This window comes from Triticum aestivum, chromosome 3A, assembly GCF_018294505.1.
Source record: "Triticum aestivum cultivar Chinese Spring chromosome 3A, IWGSC CS RefSeq v2.1, whole genome shotgun sequence".
Taxonomy (NCBI): domain Eukaryota; kingdom Viridiplantae; phylum Streptophyta; class Magnoliopsida; order Poales; family Poaceae; genus Triticum; species Triticum aestivum.
In genome coordinates this window covers 374,193,643-374,207,663 of record NC_057800.1, presented here as the reverse complement: position 1 = coordinate 374,207,663, position 14,021 = coordinate 374,193,643, and positions in this window count along the sequence as shown.

Genomic DNA, 14,021 nt, shown 5'->3' with positions numbered 1-14,021 from the left:
TCACCAGACATCGCCTATTCTTCTGTCTACTGCTTGCATTAGAGTAGTGTAGCATGTTACTGCTTTCCGTTAATCCTATCCTGATGCATAGCCTATCTTTGCTAGTACTGTTGTTACCTTTACCTACAATCCTGAATGCTTAGTATAGGATGCTAGTTTATCATCAGTGGCCTTACACTCTTGTCCGTCTGCCATGCTATACTACTGGGCCATGATCACTTCGGGAGGTGATCACGGGTACACATACTATATACTTTTACATACTTATGTTACTGTTCGGAGAGGGGGCTGAAGGGCCAGGTGGTTCCATCCAGGTAGTGATGGGCCTGGGTTCCCGACAGCCCCTTGATGGTTACTTTGTGGTAGAGCGACATGACAGGTTGAGACCATCTAGGAGAGAGGTGGGCCTGGCCCTGGTCGGCGTCCGCGGTTACATCAATTAACACGCTTAACGAGATCTTGGTATTTGATCTAAGTCTAGCCACTGGCCTATACGCACTAACCAACTACGCGGGAATAGTTATGGGCACTCGACGTCGTGGTATCAGCTGAAGCGTTCTTGACGTCAGCGACTGAGCGGCGCACGCCGGCTTGGACCGCGTAATGCAACTTTCTTTGTAATGGAGGTTGCTAGGTCTGCTCACCGGCCGCGTACACAACGTGCAGGTGTGCAATGGGCGATGGGCCCAGACCCCTACGCGCATAGGATTTAGACCGGCGTGCTGACCTCTTTGTTGTGCCTAGGTAGTGCTGCGACGTGTTGATCTTCCGAGGCCGGGCATGACCCAGCAAAGTGTGTCCGGCCAAAGGGGATCGAGCGTGTTGGGAAATGTGGTGCACCCCTGCAGGGAAGTTTATCTATTCGAATAGCCGTGTCCCTCGATAAAAGGACGAATCGGAGTTGTACCTTGACCTAATGACAACTAGAACCGTATACTTAATAAAATACACCCTCCCAAGTGCCAGATACAACCCGGTGATCGCTCTCTCACAGGGCGATGAGGGGAGGATCGCCGGGTAGGTTTATGCTATGCGGTGATACTTGGTTAACTTACCATCTACTCTCTTCTTCTACTTCAAGATGGAGGCTGCCAGAAGCGTAGTCTTTGATAGGACTAGCTACCCCCCTATTATTCTGGCATTCTGTAGTTCAGTCCACATATACTACCCCTTTCATTGATACCAATGCATATGTAGTATAGATCCTTGCTTGCGAGTACTCTGGATGAGTACTCATGGTTGCTTTGCATTTTTCTTTTTCCCCTTTCCCTGGTTATTGCGATCATATGATGGAGTCCAGGAGATAGAGAATCCCGAGGATGATTTCTACATGGTGTTCAGCTTCGAGGAGTTGTTAGGAGGACCCAGGCAGGAGGCCTTGCCTTTTCGATCTGTATCCCTGTTTGTGTTAGCCATCTTATGGCAACGTGTTTAACTTATGTCTGTATTCAGATATTGCTGCTTCCGCAGACTCTTGTGTATTCGAGCTTATGTATTCAAGCCCTCAAGGCCCCTGGCTTGTAATATAAAACTTGTATTATTTTAATTTGTGTCTAGAGTTGTGTTGTGATATCTTCCCATGAGTCCTTGATCTTGATCGTACACATTTGCGTGTATGATTAGTGTACGGTCAAAACGAGGGCATCACAAGTTGGTATTAGAGCCGACTGCTTGTAGAAATCCCCCTTCCCAACTCCTTGGCCAAAGTTGAGTCTAGACATTACAAAACTTTTACTAACATGGCTGTGTGGCTTACGGGCCCCACGTCACCATTTGGGTGGTATTAGGATCTTTTATTCCTCTTCTATACTCTGGGACTCTGATCTCTCTTCTAACGGGTTAAAAGATTTTGCTAACTCTAACTCTAGGTTCTCATAATTAGTTCCTTCCGGCGAGGCCCTTATTATAGATGATTGCCTGCTGCACTAGAAGATTCAGAAGATACTCTCTGATGTTATCCCGAGAGCTTGTGCTCATTACGTTTGCAATTCCCTTGCATCGTCAAACCCTATATATAACTACATGCACTTGCCATTCTTAACTTAGTCCCCAGTAGCTCTTGTTATTACAAGATACCCCGAAATACTCGTTATTGTGCTGAGAATCCTTGTGCCTACTGCCTTGCAGTTCCTTGTCACCTGAATACACCTATAAATTAATCCTCACACACCAATGAAATCGATGAAGGTAGAAATCAATAAAGAGCATCAAGTGTTGATGATTAACAAGACCACTAGTTTCAAGAAAAAGGCAAAGGGAAAGAACAGGAACTTCATGTAGAATGGCAAGCAAGTTGTCACTTCCGTGAAGAAGCCCAAAGCTAGACTAAAGCCTGAAACTAAGTGCTTCTACTGCAAAGGAAATGGTCAGTGGAAGCGGAAATGCCCTGAATATTTGGTGGATAAGAAGGATGGCAAAGTGAACAAGGGTATATTTGATATACAGGTTATTGATGTGTACCTTACTAATGTTTATAGTAGCCCCTGGGTATTTGATACTTGTTCGGTTGCTAAAAATTAGTAACTCGAAACAGGAGTTACAGAATAAACAGAGACTAGTTGAGGGTGAAGTGACGACGTGTGTTGGAAGTGGTTCCAAGATTGATATGATCATCATTGCACACTCCCTACACTTTCGGGATTAGTGTTGAACCTAAATAAATGTTATTTGGTGTTTGCATTGAGCATGAATATGATTTGATCATGTTTATTGCAATACGGTTATTCATTTAAATCAAAGAATAATTGATGTTCTATTTACATGAATAAAACCTTCTATGTTCACACGCTCAATATAAATAGTTTATTGAATCTCGATCGTAGTGATACACATATTCATAAAATTGAAGCCAAAAGATGCAAAGTTAATAATGATAGTGCAACTTAATTGTGGCACTGCCGTTTAGGTCATATTGGTGTAAAGCGCATGAAGAAACTCCATGCTGATGGGATTTTGGAATCACTTGATGCTTGCGAACCATGCCTTATGGGCAAGATGACTAAGACTCCGTTCTTCGGAACAATGGAGTGAACAACTGACTTATTGGAAATAATACATACTGATGTATGCGATCCGATGAGTGTTGAGGCTCGCGGGGGGTATCGTTATTTCCTGACCTTCATGGATGATTTGAGTAGATATGGGCATATCTACTTGATGAAACATAAGTCTGAAACATTTGAAAAGTTCATATAATTTTAGAGTGAAGTGGAAAATCATCGTAACAAGAAAATAAAGTTTCTACGATCTGATCATGGAGAAGAATATTTGAGTTATGAGTTTGGTCTTCATTTGAAACAATGTGGAATAGTTTCGCAACTCACGCCACCTAGAACACCACAGCATAATGGTGTGTCTGAACATCGTAATTGTACTTTATTAGATATGGTCCAATCTATGATGTCTCTTACCGATTTACCACAATCATTTTGGTGTTATGCATTAGAGACAGCTGCATTCACGTTAAATAGGGCGCCATCTAAATCCGTTGAGACGACACCATATGAACTGTGGTTTGGCAAGAAACCAAAGTTGTCGTTTCTTAAAGTTTGGGGTTGCGATGCTTATGTGAAAAAGTTTCATCCTGATAAGCTCAAACCCAAATCGGAGAAATATGTCTTCAAAGGATACCCAAAGGAGATAGTTGGGTACACCTTCTATCACAGATCCGAAGGCAAGACATTCCTTGCTAAGAATGGATCATTTATAGAGAAGGAGTTTCTCTCGAAAGAAGTGACTGCGAGGAAAGTAGAGCTTGATGAGGTAATTGTACCTGCTCCCTTATTGGAAAGTAGTTCATCACAGAAATCTGTTCCTGTGACTCCTACACCAATTAGTGAGGAAGCTAATGATGATGATCATGTAACTCTAGATCAAGTTACTACCGAACATCGTAGGTCAACCAGAGTAAGATCTGCACTAGAGTGGTACGGTAATCCTGTTTTGGAAGTCATGTTGCTTGACCATGACGAACCTACAAACTATGAGGAAGCGATGATGAGCCCAGATTCCGCAAAATGGCTTGAGGCCATGAAATCTGAGATGGGATCCATGTATGAGAACAAAGTGTGGACTTTGGTTGACTTGCCCGATGATCGGCAAGCCATAGAAAATAAATGGATCTTCAAGAGGAAGACGGACGCTGATAGTAGTGTTACTATCTACAAAGCTAGACTTGTCGAAAAAGGTTTTTACAAACTTCAAGGTGTTGACTACGATGAGATTTTCTCAGTCGTAGCGATGCTTAAGTCTGTCCGAATCATGTTAACAAATTGCCACATTTTATGAAATCTGGTAAATGGATGTCAAAACTACATTCCTTAATGGATTTCTTAAAGAAGAGTTGTATATGATGCAACCAGAAGGTTTTGTCGATCCTAAAGGTGCTAACAAAAAGTGCAAGCTCAAGCGATCCATCTATGGACTGGTGCAAGCATCTCGGAGTTAGAATATACGCTTTGATGAGTTGATCAAAGCATATAGTTTTATACAGACTTGCGGTGAAGCCTGTATTTACAAGAAAGTGAGTGGGAGCACTACAATATTTCTGATAAATATATGTGAATGACATATTGTTGATCAGAAATAATGTAGAATTTTCTGGAAAGCATAAAGGAGTATTTGAAAGGAGTTTTTCAAAGAAAGACCTCGATGAAGCTGCTTACATATTGAGCATCAAGATCTATAGAGATAGATCAAGATGCTTGATAAGTTTTTTCAATGAGTACACACCTTGACAAGATTTTGAAGTAGTTCAAAATGGAACAGTCAAAGAAAGAGTTCTTGCATGTGTTACAAGGTGTGAAATTGAGTAAGACACAAAGCCCGACCATGGCAGAAGATAGAAAGAGAATGAAAGTCATTCCCTATGCCTCAGCCATAGGTTCTATAAAGTATGCCATGTTGTGTACCAGATCTATTGTATACCCTACATTGAGTTTGGCAAGGGAGTACAATAGTGATCTAGGAGTAGATCACTGAACATCGGTCAAAATTATCCTTAGTAGAACAAGGATATGCTTCTCGATTATGGAGGTGACAAAAGGTTCGTCGTAAAGGGTTAAGTCGATGCAAGTTTTGACACTGATCCAGATGACTCTAAGTCTCAATCTGGATACATATTGAAAGTGGGAGCAATTAGCTAGAGTAGCTCCGCGCAGAGGAATGTTGACATAGATATTTGCAGAATACATACGGATCTGAATGTTGCAGACCCGTTGACTAAACTTCTCTCACAAGCAAAACATGATCACACCTTAGTACTCTTTGGGTGTTAATCACATAGAGATGTGAACTAGATTATTGACTCTAGTAAACCCTTTGGGTGTTGGTCACATGATGATGTGAACTATGGGTGTTAATCACATGGTGATGTGAACTATTGGTGTTAAATCACATGGCGATGTGAACTAGATTATTGACTCTAGTGCAAGTGGGAGACTGAAGGAAATATGCCCTAGAGGAAATAATAAAGTTATAATTTATTTCCTTATTTCATGATAAATGTTTATTATTCATGCTAGAATTATATTAACCGGAAACATAATACATGTGTGAATATGCTACCTCTTGAGCACTGTGTTGGTTTTCCCCGAAGAGGAAGGGATGATGCAGCAAAGTAGCGTAAGTATTTCCCTCAGTTTTTGAGAACCAAGGTATCAATCCAGTAGGAGGCTACGCGCGAGTCCCTCGTACCTGCACACAAAACAAATAAATCCTCGCAACCAACGCAAATAGGGGTTGTCAATCCCTATAAGGCCACTTACGAGAGTAAGATCTGATAGATATGATAAAATAATATTTTTGGTATTTTTATGATAAAAGATGCAAAGTAAAATAAAGGCAAAGGAAATAGCAAAGGAAATGACTAAGTAGTAAGAGATCAATATGATAAAGATAAACCCGGGGGGCATAGGTTTCACTAGTGGCTTCTCTCGAGAGCATAAGTGTTCTACGGTGGGTGAACAAATTACTGTTGAGCAATTGACAGAATTGAGCATAGTTATGAGAATATCTAGGTATGATCATGTATATAGGCATCACGTCCGAGACAAGTAGACCGACTCTTGCCTGCATCTACTACTATTACTCCACTCATCGACCGCTATCCAGCATGCATCTAGAGTATTAAGTTAAGAAAAGAGTAACGCCTTAAGCAAGATGACATGATGTAGAGGGATAGACTCATGCAATATGAAGAAAACCCCATCTTGTTATCCTCGATGGCAACAATACAATACGTGCCTCGCTGCCCTTACTGTCACCGGGAAAGGACACCGCAAGATTGAACCCAAAGCTAAGCACTTCTCCCATTGCAAGAAAGATCAATCTAGTAGGCCAAACCAAACTGATAATTCGAAGAGACTTGCAAAGATAACCAATCATACATAAAAGAATTCAGAGAAGATTCAAATATTATTCATAGATAGACTTGATCATAAATCCACAATTCATCGGTCTCAACAAACACACCGCAAAAAGAAGATTACATCGAATAGATCTCCACAAGAGAGGGGGAGAACATTGTATTGAGATCCAAAAAGAGAGAAGAAGCCATCTAGCTGCTAAATATGGACCCGTAGGTCTGAGGTAAACTACTCACACTTCATCGGAGGGGCTATGGTGTTGATGTAGAAGCCCTTCGTGATCGATGCCCCCTCCGGCAGAGCTCCGAAACAGGCCCTAAGATGGGATCTCGTGGATACAGAATGTTACGGCAGTGGAATTAGGGTTTTGGCTCCTGTTCTGGTCGCTTGGGGGTACGTGGATATATATAGGAGGAAGGAGTACATCGGTGGAGCAACATGGGGCCCACGAGGGTGGAGGGCGCGCCTAGGGTAGGCAGGCACGCCCCCTACCTCGTGGCCTCCTGTTTTATTTCTTGACGTAGGGTCCAAGTCTCTCTGGTCTTATTCATTGAGAAAATCACGTTCCTGAAGGTTTCATTCCGTTTGGACTCCGTTTGATATTCCTTTTCTTCGAAACCCTAAAACAGGCAAAAAACTGCAATTCTGGGTTGGGCATCCGGTTAATAGGTTAGTCCCAAAAATAATATAAAAGTGGATAGTAAATCCCAATAATGTACAAAACAGTAGATAATATAGCATGGAGCAATCAAAAAATTATAGATACGTTGGAGACGTATCAACCATCCCCAAGCTTAATTCCTGCTTGTCCTTGAGTAGGTAAATGATAAAAATAGATTTTTTGGTGCAGAGTGCTACTTGGCATAATTTTAATGTAATTCTTCTTAATTGTGGTATGAATATTCAGATCCAAAAGATTCAAGACAAAATTTCATATTGACATAAAAAATAATAATACTTCAAGCATACTAGCAAAGCAATTATGTCTTCTCAAAATAACAGGGCTAAAGAAAGTTATCCCTACAAAATCATATAGTCTGGCTATGCTCTATCTTCACCACACAAAATATTTAAATCATGCACAACCCCGATGACAAGCCAAGCAATTGTTTCATACTTTTGACATTCTCAAAACTTTTTCAATCTTCACACAATACATGAGCATGAGCCATGGATATAGCACTATAGGTGGAATAGAGTGGTGGTTGTGGAAAAGACAAAAAGGGAGAAGATAGTCTCACATCAACTAGGCGTATCAACGGGCTATGGAGATGCCCATCAATAGATATCAATGTGAGTGAGTAGGGATTGACATGCAACGGATGCACTAGAGCTATAAGTATATGAAAGCTCAAAAAGAAACTAAGTGGGTGTGCATCCAACTTGCTTGCTCATGAAGACCTAGGGCATTTTGAGGAAGCCCATCATTGTAATATATAGGCCAAGTTCTATAATGAAAGATTCCTACTAGTATATGAAAGTGATAACATGAGAGACTCTCTACTATGAGGATCATAGTGCTACTTTGAAGCACAAGTGTGGTAAAAGGATAGTAACATTGTCCCTTCTCTCTTTTTCTCTCATTTTTTGGGCCTTTTCTCTTTTTTTATTTGGGCTTCTTTGGCCTCTTTTATTTATTTTTCGTCGGGAGTCTCGTCCCGACTTGTGGGGGAATCATAGTCTCCATCATCCTTTCCTCACTAGGACAATGCTCTAATAATGATGATCATCACACTTTTATTTTTTCTTACAACTCAGCAATTACAATTCGATACTTAGAACAAAATATGACTCTATGTGAATGCCTCCGGCGGTGTACCAGGATATGCAATGACTCATGAGTGACACGTATGGAAGAATTATGAATGGTGGCTTTGCCACAAATACGATGTCAACTACATGATCATGCTAAGCAATATGACAATGATGGAGTGTGTCATAATAAACGGAACGGTGGAAAGTTGCATGGCAATATATCTCGGAATGGCTATGGAAATGCCATAATAGGTAGGTATGGTGGCTGTTTTGAGGAAGGTATATGGTTGGTGTATGATACCGGCGAAAGGTGCGCGGTATTAGAGAGGCTAGCAAAGGTGGAAGGTTGAGAGTGCGTATAATCCATGGACTCAACATTAGTCATAAAGAAATCATATACTTATTGCAAAAATCTACAAGTTATCAAAGCAAAGTATTACGTGCATGCTCCTAGGGGGATAGATTGGTAGGAAAAGACCATCGCTCGTCCCCGACCGCCACTCATAAGGAAGGCAATCAAAAAATAAATTATGCTCCGACTTCATCACATAACGGTTCACCATACGTGCATGCTACGGGAATCACAAACTTCAACACAAGTATTTCTCAAATTCACAAGTACTCAACTAGCATGACTTTAATATCACCATCTCTATATCTCAAAACAATCATCAAGTATCAAACTTATCATAGTATTCAACACACTCATAAGAAAGTTTTATTATTAATCTTGTATACCAAGCATATTAGGATTTTAAGCAAATTACCATGCTATTTAAGACTCTCAAAATAATCTAAGTGAAGCATGAGAGATCAATAGTTTCTATAAAACAAATCCACCACCGTGCTCTAAAAGGATATAAGTGAAGTAATAGAGCAAAATTATATAACTCAAAAGATATAAGCGAAGCACATAGAGTATTCTAACAAATTCCAAATCATGTATGGCTCTCTAAAAAGGTGTGTACAGAAAGGATGATTGCGGCAAACTAACAAGCAAATACTCAAATCATACAAGACGCTCCAAGCAAAACACATATCATGTGGCGAATAAAAATATAGCTCCAAGTAAAGTTACTGATAGAAGTAGAGGAAAGAGGGGATGCCTTCCGGGGCATCCCCAAGCTTTGGCTTTTAGGTGTCCTTAGATTATCTTGGGGGTGCCATGGGCATCCCCAAGCTTAGGCTCTTGCCACTCCTTGTTCCATAATCCATCAAATATTTACCCAAAACTTGAAAACTTCACGACACAAAACTTAAAGTAGAAAATCTCGTGAGCTCGGTTAGCGAAAGAAAATAAAATATCACTTCAAGGTACTGTAATGAACTCATTATTTATTTATATTGGTGTTATACCTATTGTATTCCAACTTCTCTATGGTTTATAAACTATTTTACAAGCCATAGATTCATCAAAATAAGCAAACAACACACGAAAAACAGAATCTGTCAAAAACAGAACAGTCTGTAGTAATCTGTACCTAGCGCAAGATATGGAAACCCAAAAATTCTAAAATAAATTTCTGGACGTGAGAAATTTATCTATTAATCATCTGCAAAAATAATTAACTAAATATCACTTTCCAAATAAAAATGACAGCAGTTCTCATGAGCGCTAAAGTTTCTGTTTTTTACAGCAAGTTCAACAAGACTTTCCCCAAGTCTTCCCAACGGTTCTACTTGGCACAAACACTAATTAAACACACAAAAAACACAACCAAAACAGAGGATAGATAAATTATTTATTAAATAACAGCAAGGATAAATATTGGGTTGACTCCCAACAAGTGCTTTTCTTTAAAGCCTTATAGCTAGGCATAATATTTCAATGATGCTCACATGAAAGACAAGAATTGAAGCACAAAGAGAGCATCATAAAACACGTGACAAACACATTTAAGTCTAACATACTTTCTATGCATAGGCATCTTATAGGCAAACAAATTATCAAGGAAAGCAAAAAATAGCATATGCAAGGAGGCGGAAAGAAACAATAGCAATCTCAACATAACGAGAGGTAATTTAGTAACATGAAAATTTCTACCACCATATTTTCCTCTCTCATAATAATTATATGTAGGATCATAAGCAAATTCAACAAAATAGCTATCACATAAAATATTTTCAACATGATCCACATGCATGCAATGTTGACACTCTACCAAAATAGTGGGATTAACATTAACTAAAGTCATGACCTCTCCAAACCTACTTTCAATAATATTGCAAACACTATTATCAATCTCATATTCATCATAGGGATTAAATAAATTTTCAATATCATAAGAGGAATCACCCCAATCATGATCATTGCAACAAGTAGAGGACATCGCAAAACTAGCATCCCCCAAGCTTAGGGTTTTGCATATTATTAGCACAATTGACATCAAGAGAGTTTATAGTAAAATCATTGCAATCATGCTTTTTTCAAAGATCTATCATGAATCGCTTCATAAAGTAATTCATCACACTTTTCAGATTCATGAATTTCAAGCGAAACCTCATAAAGACAATCTAGTGCACAAAACTCACTAGCAATTGGTTCATCATAATTGGATCTCTTAAAAAGATTAGCAAGTGGATGAGGATCCATAGATCTTAGGTTCTCTGTTTAGTAATAAATAAACAACTATTCCAACCATACGAGCAAATAAGAAACGGGCAAAAAGAGGCAAATAGAGAAAGAGAGGGAGGATAGAGAGAGAGGGCGAATAAAACGGCAAGGGTGAAGTGGGGGTGAGGAAAACGAGAGGCAAATGGCAAATAATGTAATGCGGGAGATAAGGGTATGTGATGGGTACTTGGTATGTTGACTTTTGCGTAGACCTCCCCGGCAATGGCGCCAGAAATCCTTCTTGCTACCTCTTGAGCACTGCGTTGGTTTTCCTCGAAGAGGAAGGGATGATGCAGCAAAGTAGCGTAAGTATTTCCCTCAGTTTTTGAGAACCAAGGTATCAATCCAGTAGGAGGCTACGCGCGAGTCCCTCGTACCTGCACACAAAACAAATAAATCCTCGCAACCAACGCAAATAGGGGTTGTCAATCCCTATAAGGCCACTTACGAGAGTAAGATCTGATAGATATGATAAAATAATATTTTTGGTATTTTTATGATAAAAGATGCAAAGTAAAATAAAGGCAAAGGAAATAGCAAAGGAAATGACTAAGTAGTAAGAGATCAATATGATAAAGATAAACCCGGGGGGCATAGGTTTCACTAGTGGCTTCTCTCGAGAGCATAAGTGTTCTACGATGGGTGAACAAATTACTGTTGAGCAATTGACAGAATTGAGCATAGTTATGAGAATATCTAGGTATAATCATGTATATAGGCATCACGTCCGAGACAAGTAGACCGACTCTTGCCTGCATCTACTACTATTACTCCACTCATCGACCGCTATCCAGCATGCATCTAGAGTATTAAGTTAAGAACAGAGTAACGCCTTAAGCAAGATGACATGATGTAGAGGGATAGACTCATGCAATATGAAGAAAACCCCATCTTGTTATCCTCGATGGCAACAATACAATACGTGCCTCGCTGCCCTTACTGTCACCGGGAAAGGACACCGCAAGATTGAACCCAAAGCTAAGCACTTCTCCCATTGCAAGAAAGATCAATCTAGTAGGCCAAACCAAACTGATAATTCGAATAGACTTGCAAAGATAACCAATCATACATAAAAGAATTCAAAGAAGATTCAAATATTATTCATAGATAGACTTGATCATAAACCCACAATTCATCGGTCTCAACAAACACACCGCAAAAAGAAGATTACATCGAATAGATGTCCACAAGAGAGGGGGAGAACATTGTATTGAGATCCAAAAAGAGAGAAGAAGCCATCTAGCTACTAACTATGGACCCGTAGGTCTGAGGTAAACTACTCACACTTCATCGAAGGGGCTATGGTGTTGATGTAGAAGCCCTTCGTGATCGATGCCCCCTCTGGTGGAGCTCCGGAACAGGCCCCAAGATGGGATCTCGTAGATACAGAAAGTTAGTGCAGTGGAATTAAGGTTTTGGCTCCTGTTCTAATCGTTTGGGGGTACGTGGATATATATATAGGAGGAAGGAGTACGTCGGTGGAGCAACATGGGGCCCACGAGGGTGGAGGGCGCGCCTAGGGTAGGCAAGCGCGCCCCCTACCTTGTGGTCTTCTGTTTTATTTCTTGACATAGGGTCCAAGTCTCTCTGGTCTTATTCATTGAGAAAATCACGTTCCCGAAGGTTTCATTCCGTTTGGACTCCGTTTGATATTCCTTTTCTTCGAAACCCTAAAACAGGCAAAAACAGCAATTCTGGGTTGGGCCTCCGGTTACTAGGTTAGTCCCAAAATAATATAAAAGTGGATAATAAATCCCAATAATGTCCAAAACAGAAGATAATATAGCATGGAGTAATCAAAAATTATAGATACGTAACATACGTTGGAGACGTATCAGAATACATAGACAAACATAGTGTCACTAGTATGCCTCTACTTGACTAGCTCGTTAATCAAAGATGGTTAAGTTTCCTAACCATAGACATGAGTTGTCATTTGATTAACGGGATCACATCATTAGGACATTGATGTGACTGACCTGACTCATTCCGTTAGCCTAGCACTTGATCGTTTAGTATGTTGCTATTGCTTTCTTCATGACTTATACATGTTCCTATGACTATGAGATTATGCAACTCCCGTTTACCGGAGGAACACTTTGTGTGCTAGCAAACATCACAACGTAACAGGGTGATTGTAAAGGTGCTCTACAGGTGTCTCCGAAGGTACTTGTTGAGTTGGCGTATTTCGAGATTAGGATTTGTCACTCCGATCGTCGGAGAGGTATCTCTGAGCCCACTCGGTAATACACATCACTATAAGCCTTGCAAGCATTGTAACTAATGAGTTAGTTACATGATGATGTATTATGGAATGAGTAAAGAGACTTGCCGGTAACGAGATTGAACTAGGTATTGAGATACCGACGATCGAATCTCGGGCAAGTAACATACCGATGACAAAGGGAACAACGTATGTTGATATGCGGTTTGACCGATAAAGATCTTCGTAGAATATGTAGGAGCCAATATGAGCATCCAGGTCCCGCTATTGGTTATTGACCGGAGACGTGTCTCGGTCATGTCTACATAGTTCTCGAACCTGTAGGGTCCGGACGCTTAAAGTTCGGTGACGATCGGTATTTTGAGTTTATGTGATTTGATGTACCGAAGGTAGTTCGGAGTCCCGGATGAGATCGGGGACATGACGAGGAGTCTCTAAATGGTCGAGACGTAAAGATCAATATATTGGATGACTATATTCGAACATCAAAAAGGTTCCGAGTGATTCGGGTATTTTTTGGAGTACCGGGAGTTACGGGAATACGGGGAAGAAGTGTTGGGCCTCATGGGCCAAGTGGTGGAAGAGAGGAGGCAGGGAGCGCACCCCCCTAGCCCAAACCGAATTGGACTAGGGGGCGGCCCCCCTTTCCTCCTTTCCTCCCTCTCCTTCCTTCTCCCCTTCCCCCTTCCTTTCCTCCTCCTAGTAGGAGTAGGAAAGGGGAGTCCTACTCCTACTAGGAGGAGGACTCCTCCTCCTAGCGCGCCCTAGGAGGGCTGGCCGGCCTCCCCCCTTGCTCCTTTATATACGGGGCAGGAGGGCACCTCTAGACACACAAGTTGATTAGTTGATCTCTCTCGGCCGTGTGCGGTGCCCCCCTCCACCATAATCCACCTCGATCATATCGTAGCGGTGCTTAGGCGAAGCCCTGTGTCGGTAGCATCATCATCACCGTCATCACGCCATCGTGCTGACGGAACTCTCCCGTGAAGCTCTGCTGGATCGGAGTTCATGGGACGTCATTGAGTTGAACGTGTGCTGAACTCGGAGGTGCCGTGCATTTGGT